We start from the raw sequence: 19548 nt of genomic DNA, 5'->3' as shown, positions 1-19548 counted from the left end.
GGGGAAGAAGCCGAGGCGATGATCTGCCGGCGACGAGCTCAACAAGAGCCGGCCATGGCGGTGGAGCTGCTCGGGAGCGCCCCCGACGGCGCCAGAGAGGAGAGGAGGAGGAAAATGGAGCCCCAGGGTTGCGAGGAGGGTGCCTGGCTGCTTAAATGGCCTCGGGAGGCGCTCTTGGAGCCGCAAGATCGAAGGGGGGGAAGAATCGGCGTTGGAGCTTCAATCGTACACAGTGACGATAGCCCGAGGAGGGAGACGGTCGTGGGGTGGGCTGCGCGCGAGGAAAGAAGGAGATGGGCTAGGTGGAAGGAGGGAGCCAGCCCACCTAACGCTTGATAATAGATAAAGAAATCAAAAGGGTTTTTCTCATTTATGAATAACAACCCTCAAACAGAAAGCACATAGCCACATAGGGGTTTGAAGAAACCAAAATAAAAATACCTAGGTCATAAGGGAATTATGCCCTATTTAAATAAAATATAAAACTGATTTTTGGAGTAACTAAATTAAATCCAAAACAGAATTTAATATGCTGTTTTTGTAAATAAAACCCCATTTAACTTAAGTTTTAAAAACCCCAAGTGAATGCCCCTCAATCACAAGAGAACACCATAAAAGATCAACATATTTAAAACAGGTTTTTGAACAAGTAAATACATGAGCTCAAATAATAATGGAGAAGGTGTTTTTTGAAACCTAGTTTGTAAGCAACCTAGTTTGAAAACACCACCACATCAAACACAAGCACACTAGCATTCAAAATGGATCAAACAACAACAACATCACAATGGGATTGACATGAATGCAATGAATGCCATGATGCAAGATGGAGACACAAAATAAAGCCACATGAAATGATAACTCTTATAGCATTGAAAACATGGTTCCAAAATAGGAAAGGTTCCAAATATGGCAAGGGTTACATCTAGGGCATTACAAACTCTCCCACACTACAAGAAGATCTCGACCCGAGATCTAAGACTGAAAGAAATCTGGAAATTCGGAACGGAGGTGATCCTTGTGCTCCCAACTGGCCTCTTTATCGGAATGATGTGATCACTCCACCTTGAGAAACTTGATTGACTTATTGCGGGTCTTGCACTCAGTCGTCTCAAGAAATGCAGCTGGATGTTCACGATAAGATAGGTTGGGTTGAAGGTCAATATCCTGAAGATCAACTGTGCGCTCGGGAGTCTTCAAGCCTCTCCGGAGTTGAGAGACATGGAACACGTCATGCACATTTGCGAAGTTTTAAGGGAGCTCTAGTTGATATGCAAGGTCACCTCTCTTGCCAACGACTCTGAAAGGCCCAACAAAACGAGGAGCAAGCTTGCCTTTGATGCCAAAACGGTGAGTGTCCTTCATAGGAGACACTTTGAGATAGATGAAGTCATCGAGCTCATAAGATATGTCACAATGCTTGCTATCATAGTATCTCTTCTGACGGGACTGCGCTGCTTTGAGATTATCCCGAATGACACGACACATCTCTTCTGCTTCTTCAATCAAGTCATTCCCAAGAATCTGAGGCTCGCCAGTCTCTGACCAGTTGAGCGGGGTACGACACTTCCCGCCATAGAGAATCTCAAACGGAGCTTTGCCTGAACTTTCCTGATAGCTGTTGTTATAAGAAAACTCAGCAAAAGGTAGGCAGTCTTCCTACTTCATGCCAATGGAAATGACACAGGCTCTTAGCATATCCTCGAGGACCTGATGGACTCTCTCAACTTGAGCACTAGTCTGAGGATGAAAGGCTGTGCTGAATCGAATCTTAGTACCCATCGCAGACTGAAATGAGTCCTAGAACTTGGAAGTAAAGATGCTTCCACGATCCGAAGAAATCAGCATTGGAACGCCGTGCAAAGAGACTATCCTCGAAGTGTACAGCTCTGCAAGCTTTGCTGTCGAGATAGACTCCTTGACTGGAAGGAAATGACCTACTTTGCTCAACTTGTCGACGACGACGAAGATGGAATCGTTACCCTTCTTGGACTTCGGAAACCCGGTGACGAAATCCATCTCAATATGGTCGAACTTCCACTTGGGAATGGGCAATGGATGCAAAAGACCTGTTGGACGTTGATGCTCTTCTTTCACCCTTCGACATACATCACACTCATTTACGAACTGAGCAATCTCATCCTTCATGCGAGTCCACCAGAAGGTTTGTTTCAAATCCTGATACATCTTGGAACTTCCTGGATGTATCGAGAGAAGAGAGCTATGAGCTTATTCCGTGATAACCTTTCAGAGATCCCCTTTCGAAACGACAAGCCGATCCTCAAAGAATAATATATCTCTGGCATCAACACTGAAGCACTTATACTTGGGAACTCCCTTTGCCAAGCCAATCTTAAATTTCTTCACCATTGCATCAAGAAGTTGAGCTTGTCGGACCTGGTCTTCCAAGGTAGGAGAAATATGAAGATCAGCAAGAAATCCCTAAGGTACTAACTGAAGGTTGAGCTTTCTGAAAGATTCACAAAGGTCAGACTAGAGAGGCTTCAGAATGAGACTGTTGCAGTAAGCCTTCCTGCTCAAAGCATCTGCCATGACATTAGCTTTGCCTGGAGTGTACTCAACGCTCGTATTAAAATCTTGGAGCATTTCCACCCAACGAGTTTGCCGAAGATTGAAGTTAGGCTGGGTGAAGATGTACTTGAGACTCTTGTGATCGGTGAACACTTGAACCTTTCTTTCCAACAAGAGGTGTCTCCAAGTCATTAGAGCATGTACCACTGCCGGCAACTCAAGATCATGAGTGGGGTAATTCTTCTCACTTGGCTTCAACTGCCTCGAGGTATAAGCTACCACTTTCTTGTCTTGCATCAACACTGCACCAATACCTTGAAGAGAGGCGTTGCAGAACACTTGATAAGGTTTGGAGTCATCAGGAGGAACCAAGACTAGAGTAGAAGTGAGCTTCTCTTTGAGTGTGACGAAAGCCAACTAAACACTCTGGAGACCTGACATACTTCACACCCTTCTGAAGAAGACTTGAGAGAGGCATAGCAATCTTGGAGAAATTCCCAACGAATCTTCTACAATAGCTCGCAAGACCGAGAAAGCTTCGAAGCTGCTTCACATTTTGTGGAGGTTTCCATTCAACAACGGCCTGCACCTTCGACGGATCAACTTGGATGCCCTCGGCAGAGATGATGTGCCCAAGGTAGACAAGTTCTTTCAACCAGAACTCACATTTGGAAACATAGCATAGAACTTATGCTCTCTTAGCTTATCAAGCACAAGCCTGATATGTTCTTCGTGCTCTTCCTCAGTTTCCGAAAAGACCAGAATATCATCAAGATACAACAAGAAGAATTAATTATTGAATGGGGAGAAGATATAATTCATCATCCGACAGAAGTTCGGTGGAGCATTGGCTAGACCGAAAGACATCACCGTGTACTCATACGAGCCAAACCTTGTTCTGAAAGCAGTCTTTGGAATGTCCTCTTCGCGAATACGAATCTGATGATAACCCATCCTGAGATCAAGCTTCGAGAAGATCTTATACCCTTTCAATTGCTCAAACAAGTCATTGATGTTAGGAAGTGGATACTTGTTTTTGATCGTCTTCTTATTCAATGGGCGGTAATCAACACAGAGTCGTTCTGTACCACCCTTCTTCTTGACAAAAAGAACTCCACAACCCCAAGGAGATGAGCTTGGTCTGATCAAACCTAGACGCTCTTGCTCATCAAGTTGTTTCTTCAGCTCATTCAGCTCTTCTGGACCCAGTTTGTAAGGTTGTTTGCACAGACGCTGAGTACCCAGTTCAAGCTCAATTACGAACTCAACTGCTTGGTGCGGAGGCATTCCTGGCAGTTCTTTCGGAAAAACATCTTCATATTCGCACACCACTCGGACTTGCGAAATTGGAGAGGTCTCACCCTTCTCATTCAAGGAAAACATACGGACCGTGTCATCACGCGCTACGAAGATAATCACGTCCTCCGAAGAATGAGTTAGCTTCACTTCTTTAGCTTCACAATCAATAGACGCCTTGTTCATAGCCAACCAATCCATCCCAAGGATCAAATCAATATCAGAGTTGGCAAGGACAATGGGATAAGCCAGAAAAGCATAATTACCATCTTGACAGAGACATCTAGAACAACCCAACGAGAACTCATAAGCATCCCCGGAGAAACAATATCTAAAGACTTAGGCAACTCTTCAAGATGCAAATCATGCTTTTCCACAAACGGATAAGATAAGAAAGAATGCGATGCGCCAGAATCAAATAACACTTTAGCAGGAATATCATTAACGAGGAGATTACCCATAATCACATCTGAGGAGTTGTCTGCTTCAGCTGCATTCACCGTATTGACTCTCGTAGACCCGGGGTTGAACTTCACTATAGCATTGCTTGGAGGCTTCCCTGGAGGAGGAGACACCCAGTATTTCTGCTGCTTCGGAACCACCTGAGTTGAGGGTGACGAACTGGATTCTGTGAAACGCTTCTTCGAATTCTACACCCCGAGCAAAGCTGCCTCAGCCCTGAGAGCCAAGTTATAGAAGTTATCAAACTCATCGGGATCGTGCAAGGCGAGGGCCAGCTGCAAGTCTTGTCTCAGACCACCTCTGAACAGATAGATCTTGCTCTTCTGATCTGGAATGTACTGCAAGGCATATCGAGCCAGCTCGTGGAAATCGATGTTGTACTTGTACACGGAGGAACCACCTTGCTTCAAGCGTCTGAACTTCTCACGTATCTCTTCAACAAAGCTAGATGGGATATAGTGGGACCTGAAATCTCTGCAGAACTCATCCCAACTGATCAATCTGCCACCCTTGGAGTCCTTCAACTGCTGCCACCAAACTGCTGCCTGCCCCTTGAGCTAAAATGTTGCAAACTTGACGAAGTCCTCTGGACGGACATTGATGCACTCAAAGTGTTTGTTCATGTCCCATATCCAGTCCTCAGCGTAAAACGGCCGAGCACATGACGTGAAGGTCTTCGGCTGGTTTGCCAGGAATTGACTCAGAGATGCAAACTGATTACCACCATGGTTAAAAATGCCCTGTTGCTGATTGGTCCTCTCTTGCAACAGCTAGATTAACATCCGGGTGTTAGCATTTGTTGCATCCATCACCGCTTGCCAAGCCTTCGCAGGAGGAGGCGGCAGCGGAGGAGGAGGCGGAGGGGGTGGTGGCTGAACATCAGCACCCTCGCGACCCAGATTCTGATGAGTTGGTGGATCCATCCGGAAGATGGACAACACATTAGACCAGAGAATAACATTGAAGGTAAAGCTGAATCAAAAGGCTGGAATATCTGAACAAGAATATTTAGCAATTGCACTCAAACAAAATAGTAAGAATTCTTCCTCAAAGTGATTGTCGACAAAATCTGATTAAAGACCACTTGCAAACCAAGTATGAGCTAGAACTGCTCGGATCAAATGTATGATAGAGATTCCATCCGATATCTTGGTGGATAAGATCGCATGGGCTCGAATTTACAGTAGCCATCCTGTGCAAGGGAGTGCACATGACTTACGAAGCATCCCCGAATCATAGCAAGCTACAAGGACTCTTTAAGACACACCGAGAACCGCTGTAAGACGACCGTGAACAAACATACCCACTGTATGTCGAATCCCAACCTCACATCATGCATGTGTAGGAAGATTGTCCTATAAGTCACAACTTGATATCCCACATATGAATTGCCAAAATATCTGGTCATGCTATCTGGTATACAGATACAAGGAATAATATGTCACACAACTGCTATACTAACCCGTCTAGTGTATCACATCCGTCAACACATAACCAGAATCTCGGACCTTCATCTACTACAGACCCTCGTGATCACAATGATACAATGTGTGGCGATACATCCGGAACTATGTGCACCAGTACTGGGGAAGCTGGACTCCTCTCGTCACAACTAGTATTGAAGCAATTACGAACATCCTCCGTCTTGAGATACTAAGAAATATGAATGATGGCGGTGTGCACAAGAATCCCCTGGAGCTCAACTCCCCGGAAGAAATCAAGCCAGATAGGAGGCACCAAGACAGAACTCTGTCACATCGATATCATATAGATTTCAAAATACCAGCGTGAACCTAAATTTTTTTTTGAGCGAGAAGAGGAGTAGAATTAAGATTTCCTAAGTCGAGAACCTCACCAGAGCATAGAAGAGGACAAAAAAGAAACCTACTCTCTGATATAACTAAGACTCAAAACATTTTACTAGACTCGACTCGGCCAAGTTCGATCACACACAGGCTCCTATGGTCGTAAGGCTCTGATTACCAACTTGTAACGACTAAGATGCGGCCCTTTCCTTATTTGGGGGCGAGGCCTCAAAAGGGGAAAGGGGCGCATCTACGCGTTTCGCAAATGGGATAATCATCACAATACATAAATAAAGATTAACAAGTAGGGCATACACTTGCCATCTGTTAAGAATATATCATAGCTTACAGACACACATTATTCAGAGTAGTAGCCAGTCGAGCTACGGACATAAATAGAAGAACAACAGATGATCTAACACATCCCGTATGCTAGCCCATGATCACGACCACGGCCTCAGTCTTCCGGATATTTCACATACAGACGATGAGAGTCCTCATCATACTCCCACTTTAGCTGGTTGTCATCAGGATCTCCCGCGTCGGGTGTACCTGTACCTGTTGGTGTTGGTAGTAATCTGTGAGCCACGGGGACTGATCAATTTAATGACCTTGGTACTAAATCTAGTGAAGTTATTAGGTGAGGAAGGTTTAGTGTATGGGTTTGCAGCAACCTAAGCATATATGGTGGCTAACTTACGATGATAAGAGTAATTTATATGGTGGTCTACGCGAGCGATCGAAGACTAGATGATCACTAAGTGATCCTAAACACCTACTTACATCAAACATAACCCCACCGTGTTCCCGATCGAAGAGTGGTCTTCAAAGGAGACAGTCACGGTTACACACACAGTTGGCAGTTTTATTAGAGTTACTTTAAGTTGTCTAGGACCGGATGTTAAAAAATTATCCATGTTTGCCACATAACCGCGGGCACGGCTTTCCGAAAGATTAAACACTGCAGGGGTGCTCCAACTAGTCCATCACAAACTGCCACGGGCCACAAAGTAATCCTCTATCACAAAACTCGTGATCTCGTCGGATTCCTTAGAGGAAAACATCAACTTTGAGGAGACCCAAAGTTTCACCGGGATTCCTATATGCAAGATATATCGCTAAGGTAAGGCAAATCTAGCAGGACACGACAGATTAGTCACACTACGGGTTAAACCAAACCTCAAGTTGCCCCGTGGTGGCCCCATAATCTGCTCAATTTGGACCAACACTCATGAGGAGCACTCGCCCGAGTTGTTGATTAAATCCTCGGGGTAGCTATTTCCTATGCAAATTATTATTAAGTGATTAGCATATTAAAACCAATGTTGGGTCCTGCCGGACAAGCCTTAACACTACATGATTTATCTAGGGGTCCCCATAACAACCTCGATCGTGTTAGGAGCGATCAGTTATGGAATCAAACACTGGTAACCGAAACTAAGGCGGGAATAACGGAACAAATCACCCGGAAAAAGGCTAGGCCTTCCGTCAATTACGAAGTATATAGGTGCATTAATTAAATAACAGGTTAACATAATGATATCAAAATACTCATGTTATCACATGAGACAGCTGGCACCTGCAACTAGCAAAGCTATTCGTTAGAGGTTGAGCAAGCCTACTTAGCCAAACAACTTTTGCTAAGAGAGGGAGGTGTTTGGGTTTCATGGCAATGACAGGTGGCATTTATATCAAGTGGTAGGCAGCGAGCATGTATCGAAGAAAACCTGAATCTAAGCATAACAAAGCTAGATACGGTATCAAGGTCACGGTCATCTTGCCTGTGATGTCTTCAGCTTGGAACTGCTCTTGATCTTCCTGCACGTACTCTCCAGAATCCACGTACTCGCTCTCCGATCGTGATGCTACCAAAGATAAAATAACAGCCAATGAACACCAACACAACGTAATGCAACAAGCAATATGATGCATGTATGAAGAGGGAAGCATGCATCACTCTTATAGTCACTTTCATATGCATTAGTTGAGTTAATTTAATTCTGGACAGAACCTCATATTAAGTTATCTTGACATGCATGATGATGGCATGATCATGTGCATCATGAGAAAACGATGCAAAATCATATAAAGAACATAGAGAACGGAGCTACAGATCAACCGGAAACTACGAAACAAGATATGGGGACCTACGGTTCAAATCAACCACAAACACTCTCCAATGGCACTCCCCTGGTGTTACCAGGTTGCCACATGATCAAGAAACAATATATAAGTGGGGTGGTGCATGGAAACACACCACACCATCAACAATGCCCACACAAGCTTCAAATGAACAAAAACATGCAATCTGTTTTTAACAACGTCATAGGAGTTTGTCTACAATATTTAAAGTAGCTACAGCCATCCAAATGAGCCAAACAAGATATGAGGAAAAAGCCATCCAAAATCTCTACAACCCTGTGCAAGAATTTAAAACAAATGAGTCACCCATGAGCAGATCTATAGGCACTAACTTGGACAAAATATTACAGATTCTGGGACTTAGTGAACATCACAGATTTTCACCAGCTGCTTATGCTCTGAAGCACTTTGGCAGTCTCCAAAATGATATCTACAGGAAGTGTATAAGCATGAAATTTAACAGGGAGCTAGAAAATCACAAAATCTCACAAACTTTAGTTTTTTGCCTGGGTTGATTCCCAACACAGGAGCTAATGCAACCAAAACAAGAGGGGAAGAAAATAATATCAGATTCTCAGACTTAGTGAAAATCACAGATTTTCACAAAGTTGTCAGTTTCAACCAAGTGTCAACTTTGACAAGGCACAATAGGTGCATACACATTCCTATGGACAAAACTAAGACCCCAATGTGTAGAGGGGTTCACCCACTACTACTACATCAAGGATTCATCCTCATAGGGTCATGATAGAAAATAATAGTTTTGTGAAGGTTGTCGAAAGTGAAATCTGATTGCAACAAAGGATTCCTCGGATGATTATACCCCAAAACCATATATGATACATGGGTACTTGCATGTAACATCTAGGCACAAAGCTATCTCTAAAAACACCACCTAGAATCCAATATGACATATAGGAACAATATCACATGTAAACGTTATCCTATGCATCACCTACACATGCACTTGCACTAGGTCAAGATCATTCCAACTAGGCATAGCCTTACAAACATAAATAATCACAAGTATGGATGTGTTCATCCACACACCCCATGAGCAAACACATGCATATGGGCACACACACTCATGAGCATGGATATGTGGAATCATAGCACACACTCCTACACCTACACATGCACCACGCAAGCCCCACACACAACCACATCACTCCAATGTTGCAAGCATGAGGGGTTAGCCCTCATGCACAAGTGCATATGTACCCATGCAAACAGCACACACATGCATGAGCACATACACACACATATATGTGCTCACACACACAAATGCACATACACACTCAAACACTACAAGGAGGGGTGCAACTTGAGAGTTAGACTCTCTTGCACATGTGCATATGTGCACCCACATGCATACACACATACACTCACATGTGTGCACACACTCACTCATGTGCACACCCACACATACACACTAGGGCACACCACCTCTCATGCACACACATACTCGGCATTAAAAGAAATACATACCATGGTTGCTAAAAAAGAAAAGGCATCACCTGCTCCACAAGAAAAGGAAAAAGGGTAAAAAATAACAAAGGGAAACAAAAAATAAAAATGGGGAGGCCCTGGATTCGAGCCCAGGACCTCTAACACTGCTACACCAACACACACCACTGGGCTACCCTTCGGCTCTCGATAGAGGAGAGGGAGACAACAGGGGAAGCTTCTCTGCCAAGCAGCTACCCTAGCAAAAAATAGAAATTAAAAAGGGGCTGTGGGGGATCGAACCCGCGTCGCGCCGATCTGCGCAGGGGTCAAACCAGTTGAGCTGGCGCGGTGCTACTGTCTGAGAGGGGGATCTCAAATGAGGTAAGCAAGAAAAAGGGCGGCCTTGCTCTGCTTTTGTAGAGAGGCTCCGACGACGAGGCTCACCGGAGCAGGTCGTCATACACACATACGATACGCCTGCGGGGTCTACTACGGCTACTCTACAACTGCAAGAGGGACGCCTCAGCCACAAAGGAGAGGAGCTACACCCATGGACAAGCAACAACATGCAGCGGCCACAGTTGCATCAACCTGCCAGTGCAATTCCGATAGGCCTCGGTCTCACGGCAAGGACGCGGCTAACGGAGAGGGAGAAGCGGAGGAGAGGAGGGCTTCGCTCACCTAGCGTTGAGAGGAGAGGGGCTCGCGGATGGAGAGCAGAAGGGCTCGTCGACTAGGTGCTGCAGAAGCCGCCAGAGTGGAAGAAGAGGAGGTCGTCGAGGACGCCGACATAGCAGCTCCCGTCGCGTGTTCTTCTCTGGAATGGAACCCCCGCGTCCACCGCGTGCTCTTGATCTGGTCGGGGAAGAAGCCGAGGCGCCGATCTGCCGGCGAAGAGCTCAACAGGAGCCGGCCATGGCGGTGGAGCTGCTCGGGAGTGCCCCTCACGGCGCGAGAGAGGAGAGGAGGAGGAAAATGGAGCCCTAGGGTTGCGAGGAGGGTGCCTGGCTGCTTAAATGGCCTCGGGAGGTGCGCTTGGAGCCGCAAGATCGAGGGTGGGGGGAAGGATCGGCGGTGGAGCTTCGGTCTTACACAGTGACGACAACCCGAGGAGGGAGACGGTCGTGGGGTGGGCTTCACGCGAGGAAAGAAGATGGGCCCTGGGGAAGGAGCGACCCACCTCACCTGGCTCCTGATAACAGAGAAAGAAATCAAAAGGGTTTTTCTCATTTTTGAATAACAACCCTCAAACAAAAAGCACAAAGCCACACAGGGGTTTGAAGAAAACAAAATAAAAATACCTAGGGCATAAGGGAATTATGCCCTATTTAAATAAAATATAAAACTGATTTTTGGAGCAACTAAATTAAATCCAAAACAGAATTTAGTATGCTGTTTTTGTAAATAAAACCCCATTTAACTTAAGTTTTAAAAACTCCAAGTCAATGCTCCTCAATCAAAAGATAACACCCTAAAAGATCAACATATTTAAAACAGGTTTTTAAACAAGTAAATACATGAGCTCAAATAATAATGGAGAAGGGGTTTTTGAAACCTAGTTTGAAAGCAACCTAGTTTGAAAACACCACCACATCAAACACAAGCACGCTAGCATTCAAAATGGATCAAACAACAACAACATCACAATGGGATTGACATGAATGCAATGAATGCCATGATGCAAGATGGAGACACAAAACCAAGCGACATGAAATGATAACTCTTATAGCATTGAAAACATGGTTCCAAAATAAGAAAGGTTCCAAATATGGCAAGGGTTACATCTGGGGCATTACAGGTCTAGCCTAGGACCAGCACAGTACCGTCGTTGAGCGTTTATTCAGCATTGCATCTCTGAATTGATTATTGCTAATCTTTTGCTACCATACATTAATCCTTCCTAGCTCCACATATTTCTACACCGTGTATACATACGTTTACCTAGTAATCACTTTACTCAATCTTCGGAGATATTGACACCGTCGTTTGCCGGTCACCACCTACTGCATCGTAAGAATTTGTAAGACATTGATATTTGCTTTACTGTGAGCGTTTTACCACCACACCCTCGTAGTTCATAGGAACAATATTCTTGGATTTTTGTTTCTTTTTTCTACTAGTCATGACAGGATCCAGAGTTGTCGGTTCATGGGCTTCTTCGATCGTGGGAGACGTGCCACCACAACAACTGGTACGAGAGGTGCACAGAGATACAAATGCACATCATGAGGTTAATGTTTCTATACCACCATTTAATGGTTGTTTTAGACCTGCTTTATATATTGTATGGGAATTTGAAATAAATGATATATTTGCTTCCCATAATTTTGCTGAATATAAGAAACTTAATGTCACGGTTAGTTCTTTCACCGGTTATGTTTCAGTTTGGTGGAGCGAATATTGTCGATTACACCCTGATTATAGACCTACTACTTGGTATGATTCCAAACTTGCCATGAGGCACACATTCGTTCCTAGTTATTATACTCGTGGCATGATTAAAAAGCTACAACATTTAAAACAAGGTAGTGACACCGTAACAAAATATTATGATGATTTACAAAAAAACTTGTTGCATTCCTCATTAGAAGAAAGTGAAGAAGATTTTATGGATAGATTTTGGGGAGGGTTAAACCATGATATTCAGGAGATACTAATTCATGAAAAGTGTTATCCTATGGATCGTTTGTTTCGTCTTGCTTGCAAAGCTGAACAGGAAATAAAACCATGTATAGGGCACAAGGAGAACAAGCGCAAGGTGCTTATTCTAAGAGTTGATATGGTTGTTCCTTCAACTACTGGGCGTACGATGACAACCACATCAATTGTTGTGTGGGATACATCACCTTTACCATGTGACATGTTACCATCGAGAGTGCCTACATCATCTGGGTTGATCATAATAGGTAATGGAAAAGGTACCTATCTTCCACCTCCACATGAGTATGATGAATGTCTTGTCAATTCCAATGTACCCTGTGATGAGCCACCTATTACTTTGATCATACCACCTATTTTAGAGAACTGCGTTGATGATTTGAATTTGCCGTGTGCTCAAACAACTACAATATCAACAATTTTGAGTGCACCCACTGAATTAACTATTGTTGAGAAAGAACCATGTGAAAAAGTGAATAAATCAAATTTGGATCAAATATGTTTGAAAATAATTGCGCCAATGTTTAATCATTTTGATATGACCTCCAATCTTGGTGCTGATTCTATGTCAAATGACATGTTGCATGCTTGCTTAGTTCAGCCTGTTGTAGCATGTACATTTGAAACAATTCAATTTTCTTCGCCAATGTTGGGATGGTATAGTGATGAGCATTGTCAACCTATTGATATAAATAAGAGCTTCACTTATATGTGCAAACTGAGTTGCAATATTTTCATGCTTTCTACTTCTTGTGATAATATTTTGGCTTTATATTTCATAACATAAGAAAGTTACTCATGTATACATTTGTCATATGTGCAAAAACCAAGGAAAGTAAAAATGGATGACATATACATATACAACATGTACACCTTATCTCTTTTGTTAGCCAAATTTCAGATTAGGCAGCGCCGAGGACGGCTTTATTTTCAAAAAGGGGAGGATGATGAGGACATGACTACCTTTGATATTGTCATAATCATTGCATATGCGTATCTATTTGAGGTGATTTCTCATAAGACTCATGCAATAATTTATTTATGTTATCCGGAACAAAAATACTTCACCTGTTTTTATTTTATGCCTAAATGCAGAATGGTCGAACACTTGTATGAATCACGTGTGATGAAAAGGGAAGTGGGAATGGTTGGATGCTATTCAAGAGGTCCTCTCATGTCAAAGGAAATAATTAGTTCCTGTTCAAGAAGTTCTTCCACGTCACTTTTAGCCCAAGAGAAGATAGAGTCCAAGTCTTTCACGTTCTGGATTCAGATTCGGACTACACAGACATACCTGTACCAAAACGCCTTCACCTTTTTCATACGGACTCCAAATTGCGTGATTCTTTTTAGGCCGCAAAGTAGATTTTACTCGCTTTCAGGTCCAATTGGAATCAATTTCAAATTCGTCCGGAGCATGGAGATATCGACCAAACAAAATGATGTTGCACCAGAATCCGAGTCAAACAACAAGTTCAAAGGTGTTGCACCACCTCCACTTGGGCCCATAGGCCTTGTACGACCTAGGTTTAGTTTTAGGCTGCCTTGGGATGTCCTCCCACCTCCTTGGCCGCCACCCCTTGCTCCTATATAAGTAGATCAACCTAGTAGCTTTTTGATTGGCATTTGTTTAGTTAAAAGTTAGCCATTGCAACTTCGTGTACTTTGTTTGTGTCCAACGACCAGACTAAGACCATTTTCGGATCCCCACCCTTATCAATACTTCATCTATATTCACAATATTCATATTGCAATATCGTATTCTTGTTCGTTCTTAGATTGCTTGCATGAATAGACCTTCATGGTTAGGTTGATCGTGCTCCGGCGTGGTCAATAACCTCTTGCAGTTGGTTTAGCGATTGCTAAGGCGCAACTTCATGCACGTTTGTAGTCGGATCGTCAAAGTCGTCTCCACCCAATCGATAGCCACCATCTCACCGAAATATCCGGACCCTATCCTATATCAGTGCCAGAGGTGTACGAGCTTTATGACATGGACCATACTACCTCATACAAGAAGGCCAAGGCATTCTCTGAGTCTGACCTAGATCATCCAGAGAAGTTCACCAACATCTCCTTGCATCACGGGCTTGTGAGGTACAATAAGGAGGGGAAGGCGGGGAAAGGGGAGGACTTTAACCCAAGCCAACAACCTTTCGATCCAGAGATGGTGATGATATCTAGTGGCGGGAGGACCCATGGCTCGATAGCCATTGGAGATGGGCTGATACGTTGTCCTCTCACTCTCTCGAATATCAAGATGCGCCAAACGAGCTCCTGTCATGAGATAACGAATCGTCCACGGCCAGTCGATCTCGCCATCGAGGTTAGTTATACAGACTCACTTAACTTCCCTCCATTACATTGTGTGTGTGGCCATCGATGATTACAATCCTAAAAAATAGTGGTTTTGTAGGCTACTCTTCGTAGAGAGAGATCGACAACCTAGGCTGCTCTTTGGGAGCTTCTACAAGAGAGGGAAAGGATGGCAGGGGATATGGCTCGGGCCGCGAAGGAGAAGACGACTCGGTTGTAACTTTCTCACCGGGCCATGTACGATCTCATTGTTGTAACATTCTTCTTCATATTAGCCAAATCATGCATGTCGTGTCCGTTTCATTACTAACTAATATGACCGTCTTGTCAAAACCTAATGTGTAGTCTATGTGCTAGAAGACCGGTTAGACCCCTCCGCCGATGCGAGTGATTTCTTCGGTTGGAACGGTGAGTTTCATTTGAATGGTCACTAGTTACTAGTCTTAACATTTGAGTGGTATCCTGCTAACAAGACATTGCAAGTGATCTTTGGTGCAGAATAACTCCTGAGCCGCATCGCACAACCCATCTCCAAGTGAAACCTGCCCGAGCAACCCCCGTGCTTCACATCCGTGATGACGACGACGGATTAGCTTAGTTAGGTTAGAAATAACCTTGGTTAGCTCGTAAATGTTATATACTTACCATGTTTTCCTCTAAAATGACATAATTAGCTTAGTTAGGTCAAAAATGGCAAAATAACATTGGTCAGCTCATAATTGTGCATATAATTACCTAATTTTCCTAAAACGTATGACATAATTAGGCCAAAAATGGCATCATAACCTCGGTTAGCTCATCAATGTCATATACTTAGCTTATTTTCCTAAAAAATGGCATTGCTCAAAATGGCATAAAAAGAAAAAGAAATAATAGAAGAGGAAAGAGAAGAAAAAGTAAGAATAAAAGAAGAAGAATGAGCTTCTTCTTTCTTTCTTCTTACTATTTTCCTTCTCTTTCTTCTTCTTCTTGTTATTGTTGTTGTTCTTCTTCTTCTAGTCTTCTTCTTATTCTAATTATTTTTATTCTTCTAGTCTTCTTCTTATTCTTCTTCTAGTCTTCTTCTCCTTCTTCTTATTTTTATACCACTACTACTACTTGTTCATCTTCTTCATCAGATCTTTTTCTTCTTCTTTTTCTTCTTCTTCTTCTTCTTCTTCTTCTTTGTCTTGTTCTTCTAGTCTTCTTCTTCATCTACTTCTTCTTCTAGTCTTCTTCTTCTTCTTGTACTTCTTCTTTGTTTTATTCATCACATCATCTTCTTCTTGTTGTTCTTGTTCTTCTTCTTTTTATGTTCCTTTTTCTTCTGCTAGCCTTCTTCTTCTTCTTCTTCTTCTAGTCTTCTTCTTCTTCTTCTTGTTCTTCTAGTACTACTACTACTACTTCGTCTTCTTCATCACATCATCATCTTCTTCGTCTTCATCTTCTTCTTAACTAATTATCCTCCAAAATGAGATAATTAGTTTATTTAGTTCATTTATGAAAAAATTAGCATAGTTTGGTGAGAAATTGCATAATAACCTTGGTTAGCTCATAAATGTTATATACCTAGCTTGTTTCCCTCTAAAATGACATAATTGGCTTATTTAGGTCAAAAATGGCATAATAACCTCCGTTAGCTCATAAATGTGCATATATTTACCTAATTTTCCTCCAAAATGACATAATTACCTTAGTTAGGTCAAAAATGGCATCATAACCTTGGTTAGCTTATAAATGTCATATACATAGTTTATTTTCATCCAAAATGACATAATGAGCTTCGTTAGGTTAAAAATGGCATAGTAATCTTGGTTAGCTCTTAAATGTCATATACTTAGCTTATTTTACTCCAAACTGAGATAATAAGCTCAAAAATGGCAATAGTAAGAAGAAAGAAAGAATAGAACAGGAGAGAGAAAGAAAGAATAAAAGAATAAGAATGAGCTTCTTATTTCGTTCTTCTTACTATTTTCATGCTCTTTCTTCTTCTTTTTCTTCTTCTTCGAGTCTTCTTCTTCGAGTCTTCTTCTTCTAGTCTTCTTCTTCTTCTTCTTCTTCTTCTTCTTCTTCTTCTTCTGCTTCTTCTTGCAGTCTCCTTCTTCTTGTTCTACTTCTTCTTCATCTGCTTCATCACATCATCATCATCTTCTTCTTCTTAGCTAATGACTATCCAAAATGACATAATTATCTTATTTAGTTCATTTATGACATGATTAGCTTAGTTAGATGAAAAATGGTATAATAACCTTGGTTAGCTCATAAATGTTACCTACTTAGCTTGTTTTCGTCTAAAATGACATAATTAGATTAGTTAGGTTAATAATGTGACCATAACCTTGGTTAGATCACATATGCCATTTACTTATATTATTTTCCTACAAAGTGAGATAATTAAGTTAGTTAGGTCACAAATGGCATAATTACCTTGGTTAGCTCATAAATTTCACATAGTTAGCTTGTTTTCCACTAAAATGACATAATTATCTTAGTTAGGTCAAAAATGGCGTAATAACCTTGGCTAGATCATAAATGTCATATGCTTAGCTCATTTTCCTCAAAAATGACAAAATAAGCTCAAAATGGCATAAAATAAAAAGAAATAATAGAAGGGGAAAGAGAAGAAAAAGAAAGAATAAAATAAGAAGAATGAGCTTCTACTTTCTTTTTTCTTACTATTTTCCTGCTCTTTCTTCTTTTTATTCTTATTCTTCCTCTTCTTCTAATCTTCTTCTTCTTACTCTTCTAGTCTACTTCTTCTTCTTCCAGACTTCTTCGTCTTCTTCTTCGAGTCTTCTTCTTGTTCTTCTTCTTCTTCTACTTCTTCTTCATATTCTTCATCACATCATCATTGTATTCTTCTTCTTTTTGTTTTTCTTCTTCTTCTCCTAGTCTTCTTCTTCTTCTTCATCTTCTTCTTGTAGTCTTCTTCTTCTACTACTACTTCTTCTTGATCTTCTTCATCACATGTTCCTCTTCTTCTTATTCTTCTTCTTCTTCTTCTAGTCTTATTCTTCTTCTTATTATTGTTCTAGTTCTTCTTCTTCTCGTCTTGTTCTTGTTCTTCTTCTTCTACTACTACTTCTTCTTCATCTTATTCATCACATCATCATCATCATGATCTTCTTCTTCTTAGCTAATTATCCTCCAAAATGACATAATTAGCTTATTTAGTTCATTTATGACACAATTGGCTTATCTAGGTGAGAAATAGCACAATAACCTTGGTTATCTCATAAATGTTATATACTTACCTTGTTTTCCTCTAAAATGACATAATTAGCTTAGTTAGGTCAAAAATGGCATAATAACCTTGGTGAGCTCATAAATGTGCATATACTTACCATATTTTCCTCCAAAATTAGCTTAGTTAGGCCAAAAATGGCATCATAACCTTGGTTAACACATAAATGTCATACTTACTATTTTTCCTCGAAAATAACATAATAAGCTCAAAATTGGCATAAAAAGAAAAAGAAATAATAGAAGAGGAAAGAGAAGAAAAAGAAATAATAAAAGAAGAAGAATGATCTTCTTCTTTCTTTCTTCTTACTATTTTCCTTCTCTTTCTTCTTCTTTTTCTTCTTCTTCTTCTTCTTCTTCTTCTTCTTCTTCTTCTTGTCTTATTCTTCTTTTTGTCTTCTTCTAGTCTTCTTCTTCTTCTAGTCTTCTTCTTCTTCTACTACTACTTCTACTTCTTCAGCACATCTTCTTCCTCTTCTTCTTCTTCTTCTTCTACTAATCTTCGTCTTCTTTATCTTGCACTTCATGTTCGTCTTCTTCTTCTTCTTCTTCTTCTTCTTCTTATTCTTCTTATTCTTCTTCTTCTTCTTCTTCTTCTTCTTCTTCTTCTTCTTCTTCTAGCCTTCTTCTTCTTCTTCTTCTAGTCTTCTTCTTCTTCTTCTTCTTCTTCTTCCTCTACTACTTCTTCATCATCTTCATCACATCATCTTCTTATTATTATTTTTCTCGTTAGCTAATTATCCTCCAAAATGATATAATTAGTTCATTTATTTCATTTATGACATAATTAGCAATGTTAGGGGAGAAATGGCATAAGAACCTTCGTTAGCTCATAAATATTATATACTTAGATTGTTTTGCCTCTAAAATGACATAATTGGATTAGTTAGGTGGAAAATGGCATAATAACCTTGGTTAGCTCATAAATGTACATATAGTTACCTAATTTTTCTCGAGACTGACATAATTACCTATGTTATGTCAAAAATGGCATCATAACCGTGGTTAGCTCATAAATATCATATACTTAGCTTATTTTCGTCCAAAATGACATAATGAGCTTAGTTAGGTCAAAAATAGCATAATAGTTTTGGTTAGCTCATAAATATCATATACTTAGCTTATGTTTCTCCAAAATGACATAACAAGCTCAAAAATGGCATAAAAAGAAAAGGAAAGAATAGAAGACGTAAGAGAAGAAAAAGTAAGAATAAAAGAAGATGAATGATCTTCTTCTGTATTTCTTCTTACTATTTTCCTTGTGTTTCTTCTTATTTTTCTACTTATTCTTATTCTTCTTCTACTTCTTGTCCTCTTCTTCCTCTTCCTGTCCTCTTCTTCTTATAGTCTTCTTCTTCTTCTAGTCTTCTTCTTCTTCTTCCTCAACTTCTTCTTCATCTTCTTCATCACATCATCTTATTTTTCTTCATCTGAGCTAATTATCCTCCAAAATAACATAATTATCTTATTTAGTTCATTTCTGACATATATAGCTTAGTTAGGTCAGAAAGGGCAAAATAACCTTTGTTTGTAGATAAATGTTATATACTTAGCTTGTTTTCCTCTACAAGGACATAATTAGTTTACTTACGTCAAAAAAGGCATCATAACCTTGGTTAGGTCATAAATGTCATTTACTTAGCTTATTTTCCTACAAAGTGACATA

This window comes from Hordeum vulgare, chromosome 5H (genome assembly GCF_904849725.1).
Source record: "Hordeum vulgare subsp. vulgare chromosome 5H, MorexV3_pseudomolecules_assembly, whole genome shotgun sequence".
Taxonomy (NCBI): Eukaryota; Viridiplantae; Streptophyta; class Magnoliopsida; order Poales; family Poaceae; genus Hordeum; species Hordeum vulgare.
This window is presented reverse-complemented; position numbering follows the sequence as displayed.